We start from the raw sequence: 6,214 nt of genomic DNA, 5'->3' as shown, positions 1-6,214 counted from the left end.
AACATTAATTTTTTTTTACACTGTGTCGGCGTCGGAGCAGTGGTCCAGGACCCCTGGGGCACCACTAAGGTCCGCCACTGGTCCTCATGGTATTTCTCTTCGTCATCTTCACCCCCATGTGCTTCAGGTGGGGGGACATTGATCTTTGGTGGATCACCAAGAAGACATGGGCCCAATTTGATGTTGACTTTTTCAAATTGACCAATGAAGTTGTTTCTTACACAATGTAGTCTGAAAGATGAATGTGCAAGGTTGAATGCATCCCATTTATGGATAGATGAACTGACATTTGAAAAGGAGAAATAAAAAAAAAAACATAGAATTAAGCAATATGATAGAAAGATTTCATATTTTTATACTTTTTTATAAATTATAACTTATAACTTACCTTTGTATCACTGAAAATAATGCATGACGAAAATGGCAAGCTGCATAACATGAAAATGAGTGCTTCCAATATATCAGATAAGGAATCCCCTGTTCAGATGAATGAAAAATTTGCATGATTTATTTAATTCTCAACATATATATATATATATATATATATATATATATATATATATATATATATATATATATATATATATATATATATATATATATATATATATATATATATATATATATATATATAAACAAATGACTTAACCACTAACCTCGCCAAAGTAGTTAGGATGACGATAATACCCCCATAGTCTAGCATGACACCATTTTCCCCTGTTTGCTGGAGAATTTTTAAACACCAACTTTTGTTGATTGTTGATCATCTGTGGGGGTATTCTCGTGTGAGGCATCCAATTATTTCACGTGCTTCAATTCCTAGAATTAAGTCACTTTCATACATAATTGTCATATGTAAAGTTACTGTCCAAACCCATACAGCCTGTTATAATCATAATAACATAACAATAATTATTATTTACTGTCATTTAGTAGAACTACAGAGCAAGAGGATTTTACCTTTATGCCATTTAACAGAATTCACATCTAAGTTACAAACACCAGGATGATCAGGAATTAAAGAGATCTGCAAATCTCATTTCACATCTTAATCTAATTAGAGAATAACATTAAGATATATACAAAATAATTAATAGTCAATGTGAATTATAACCCATAAATGACCCCTTTTTTTAAATTTCATCTCGTATCGTGTTCGTGTCGTGTTAATCGTGTCGTGTATCAAATTGCCAGGTCTACCTATAAATGACCCCTTTTTTTAAATTTTACTTATACAAGTATTTCAAAATCAAAAGTATTTACTCACAGAACACACATAAATATTTTATTTACATTTAATTTATAAGATTTTATAGCCTTTTAATGGCAATCTATATTTTTAAAATTTTCATATGTATTCATTCTTAAATTTTTACAATAAATTTGAACATATCATCTTTTTTATAAACTTATAAATTTTCTTATATTTCAAATTGTAAGCATTAACATGGACGTTTTTAAGACTAATAAAAAGATCAAATTAAATAATTTTTATCTGAATAATACAAAACATATACCTTTATAATTTTTTTACCCGTGGTTTCCACGGGTAGTAACCTAGTGTGTGTGTGTGTGTGTATATATATATATATATATATATATATATATATATATATATATAAAAGAAGTTGATGTAGCAAATGGATTGGAGGAAAAGAAAATGACAAATATAGAAAATATGATCCGTTCTAATAATCAAAATAATATGAGAAGATTCACAATTCATTGAACTCATTAATTATTAGTAGATTTACATGTCATCGTTCTATTCTATATACAAATTATCAAAAATTTCTTATAATACAAACTCTTAATTAAACATATTTATAAAATCTAATATATGACATGTTCAATATATAATTAAAAGTTTTTTTTTCTATTAAAAGGTTTAATTTAACTCATTGTCAATTATCAAACATGATAATATGTCTATTAAACATTATAAATACTCAAACACCTAACATGATCATTGAAAATCTCATTAAAAACGTGCAAATACCACCCAACTTTCTAATTATCTGGATACGGATTCTAAAAAGCCAATAGTGAATTTAATAAATCGTAAACAAAAATTGGTTGGGTTTATTCCGAAAAGGTATCAATTTAGTTGGCATGACTAATAAAGAGGCCAATTAAAGACAAATTGAGGTAGAATAATTCATAGAGAGAGTTATATCTGCTCAACAAACACAACTGCTGTACAAGGTTTTGAAAAATAAAGAAAATAGTACAAGTGACTAACAAATTGAGCCGAGATTTAGAGTGGTTACCTCAGCATGAAGCTTGTGATTTTGAGACAAAAGTGAATCATTTTGAGCCTTGATGGCTTCAAACTGATTCTTGAGAACATCGTAGTCTTTTTCCAATTACTTTGTCTTCCATCTTGCCCTTCTGTTCTGAAACCAAATTGCGATTTGTCTTGGTTGAAGCCCAAGTTCCCTTGCATGCTGCATTTTCCTCTCTGGATTAAGATTCTTTCCCAACTCAAAGTTTCTTTCAAGTGTCTTCACTTGTTCCATTTTTAATCTTCTCTTTTTCTCAACTCCAAGTAATCCATCGTCTGATAGTTCTTCTTCTCCGTTGTTGGTTTCTTCATCACATAGTTCTGTGGCATGCGACATTGATCTTTTCCCAAAGAATGAGGTTATGGATGCAATCGGTATGAGTCACACTTGCAACAATGAAGATCGAAAATGTAAAGTTCAACATGATCATATATAGAAAAACAATTTGACGGGATCAGAAACATTTGTGACCTACTGCATCATTGAGTTGTACTGTACAGCTCGTCAATGCAATGGGCTCAATCACTTGCACTAATCAAGATGGAAAATATAAAAAGTTGAACTTTGTGGAAAACCCATTGGATGGTACCATGATGGCAAACATTTGTGCCCTACTTCATGCTTGAGTTGTACCTTACAACTCCATTGTGCATAGGGTTCTGTAGACACTCCTGCACTGATCAAGATGGTGAAAGTCGAAAAGTTTCGAAGTTTAAGGAAACCCCATTTCGGTGTAGCCCTAGTGTTTTTGAAGTAGAAAACTTGAGATCGAATGCAAAGATTTAAACATTTCTATAAATCAAGTTTTGATGGAGGATTGTACAATACAACAACTCATCAATGCATCAAGATCAAGGTTCTTTCTGCATTTTTTTTATGGTAGCTAGCGTAACACTGCAGCTCTTCCATAAGAAAAGTTTAGATTGTGACCATGTATGAAATTTTTGAGTGATGTTAGTGATCAGATGTACAGAATTAAACTTTTTCAATTTAAAGAAATCACACCCTAGTGCGCCAATGAGTTATACAGTACAAATCATACTCTATTTACCATGATCATCTTCAGATATAAAGATTTAAACTTCTTCAAACACCCATAATTGGTGCCGTCAGAACATTCATACCGTTGTGCATCATTAATAAACTATACAGTACAACTCATTAATAAAGAAGTTCAAGAATTTTGAGGTAGAATAATTCATAGAGAGAGTTATATTAGTATATTACCATGGAAGCCCTGACTAGTGGTGCATGGTTGGAGAAACGGAGACAGAGGGCGAGGAGCATTATGGTCATCTTCATGAGAAGTTTGTAGCATGAAATTCGTAGTGAAGAAAGCCATTTTAGTGAAAGTCATCGCCCTGCAAAGCATGCTCGACCTGAACTTTGCTACTTCCCACGACATTTTAAGTTTTTAACAACTAAGATCTGACAATTCTCGATACGACATGAAATAAACGGGTTTGAATTGAGATGTAAAACCTGCCAACCCGTCAACCCGTTTATTAAACAGGTCATATATGAGTTTCTCAAAAAATATATGAGTTGACCCGCCAACCCGTTTATAATTTTAATAAAAAATTATTTATTTATTAAGTGTATTAAGACTTAAATATTATACAGTTTATATTAATGTTTTAGTTTGAACATGAGGTAGTTTGAACATTAATAAAAAATTATTTATTTATTAAGTGTATTAAGACTTAAATATTATACAGGATAGGATGTCATTGACCATTTGACATGTGCAACACGTTTGACGTTTGTATTAATGTTTTAGTTTGAACATTATTTCTATAAAATTTTTAGACATTTTTAATCTTTCGTGGTGACAGGCGCCGCCGCTAATACCCGACTTTCTTTTAGTAAGCGTCTAAAATTCGGATATGTTTGCATCAAGATTTTATTCACGTGTAATTATCATTTTTATTTATGGAATGTGACCTACAAACCCAAAAACTCAAATCTAACCCATGAACCCGCCAACCTATGAACCTGTATAAATAAGTGGGTTGACGGGTCATATATGGATTTATATTCCAAACCCGTCAACCCATGACCTGTATAGTTAAATGGGTTGTGTTCGGGTTGGTGTATTTTGACTCGCCAACCCAAACACAACAAGATTGTCAAGTCTATTTATTAATATATATACAAGTTGGGGTTAGTCCACTTGGCTAACAAGATGTCTAACTAAGAGTTTCTAATAAGGAGGTACTGGGTTCACTCTCAGGTAAATACTAACCCCGTCATTCAAAAAAATATTAATATATTAGGTTATAACGTATGGAAACCAAGGCTATACAAGTAATTAAAATTTTATACTAAAAAAATCATGATTGTTAATCATTTATTTTTAATAAGTATTAATTAAAAGATTTATGTATTTATTTATATAAAATTATAATCGTTAAATCTAATAAATATGCAAAATTATTTTTTAAGATATATAAGACCGTTTTTATTTGTGAATTAATAAAAAAAAAATAATGATATTCTATAATGAAATGTTTAATTGATTATAAAAATAAAACAACTACAATAATTGAAGTAAATTAAAAATGATACATGAAAAAAAATTAGATTTTTTGTTTTCTTTTTAAGAGAAAATATATATGAATTTATTTGAAGAGTTTAAATGGTGATGATGATTAAAGACATCAGCTACATATAATTATAAATTCAGTTACTATAAAAAAAAATCTTTACTAATAAAGAAATTTAAACGTATTTGAAATATTTAATAAAAATTATGGTAAGGCTAAAAAAATAGACGAAATAATTACCGTTATTACTCGTATAAAAAATTCCGTATTAGATGAACTTTTACCCATTGATGCGGTAGATATATTTTTCGTTTTTCTATCATCCAAATAAAATTTTCTTAATTAAAATTTAATAATGAATCTGTATGTTATAAAATAATCCATATATAATTTTAAACATTATTTTAACTGTCCATAATGAAATTTAAAACATGATGAATAACAAAAAGGAGGTGTTTGTCTTATCTTTTTGAGAGACCAAAAGTCATTTAAGAAAAAGTTGCAAAAAGTCAGGTTTTCTTGACTTTTCCAAAAAGTTGATTTTCCTTATATTCAAAATCCAAAAAAAGCTTTTAAAATTGTTTTTACCAAACATCTTTTACCTTTTATCTTGTCCTAAAAGGACTTCTGGTCTCTCAAAAGATAATCCAAACACCTCCTAAATACGTATAATAATTAGAGCCATTATTATTTTTATATGTCAAAATAAACATTAAATAATTTTTTCCATGCCTGTATTTTAAAAACAATAGCTATATATACATTATGTATATAATGTTAAAAATCTCATGAATCTATACAATAAATATAATTATATATATTTTTGTTTATTTTGATAGATTGTTTTTATTAGTATAAAATTTTAAAATCATTATTTATTTTAAATAAATAAAAATATTCTTCTTACTACTTACTAAAAACTTTAAAGTAATGACAAATAAAAAATACATTTTAAATTGTGACATCCCCAATTTCACGGCCAAAAAAGACCGTTTTGTTTTAAAATCAGAGTTATCTTTTAAAGAAAACAGTTGCGGAATTTGTCCCAAAAACAAAATGTGATAACCATTTATCAAAACATTTCTCAAAGAGAATGTATTTTTATTAAATAATAAAACTTCAGGATGTCATGTTTCGATACAGACCAAAAGCATAAATAGTACAATACAGACCTTGCAACAGTTATTTGTAACTACAGATCTATAATCCAAAATCTCTCGTCAAGTCTACCAAATTATACTCTTGTGTAATTACCTGTAATTCAAAGAAAATTGAGTGGGTTAGGCTTGGGAGACTGGTGAGCATATAAGATTTTCAACCTACAATAATACATTTATTATATTAAATCATCAAACAATCAACCCAAATACCCATTCCTATATC

At 29.0% G+C, this 6,214-nt stretch overlaps 1 pseudogene; it reads right to left on the bottom strand.

The window, feature by feature from the left end:
• Positions 1–2,236: 2,236 nt before the first annotated feature.
• Positions 2,237–3,642, bottom strand: LOC145099960 (homeobox-leucine zipper protein ATHB-13-like; annotated as a pseudogene).
• Positions 3,643–6,214: the final 2,572 nt, after the last annotated feature.

Source organism: Lactuca serriola, chromosome 4 (genome assembly GCF_051521515.1).
Source record: "Lactuca serriola cultivar US96UC23 chromosome 4, Lser_US96UC23_V15, whole genome shotgun sequence".
NCBI lineage: Eukaryota > Viridiplantae > Streptophyta > Magnoliopsida > Asterales > Asteraceae > Lactuca > Lactuca serriola.
The sequence above is the reverse complement of the archived record's forward strand: the minus strand, read 5'-3'. Positions and strand labels throughout refer to the sequence as shown.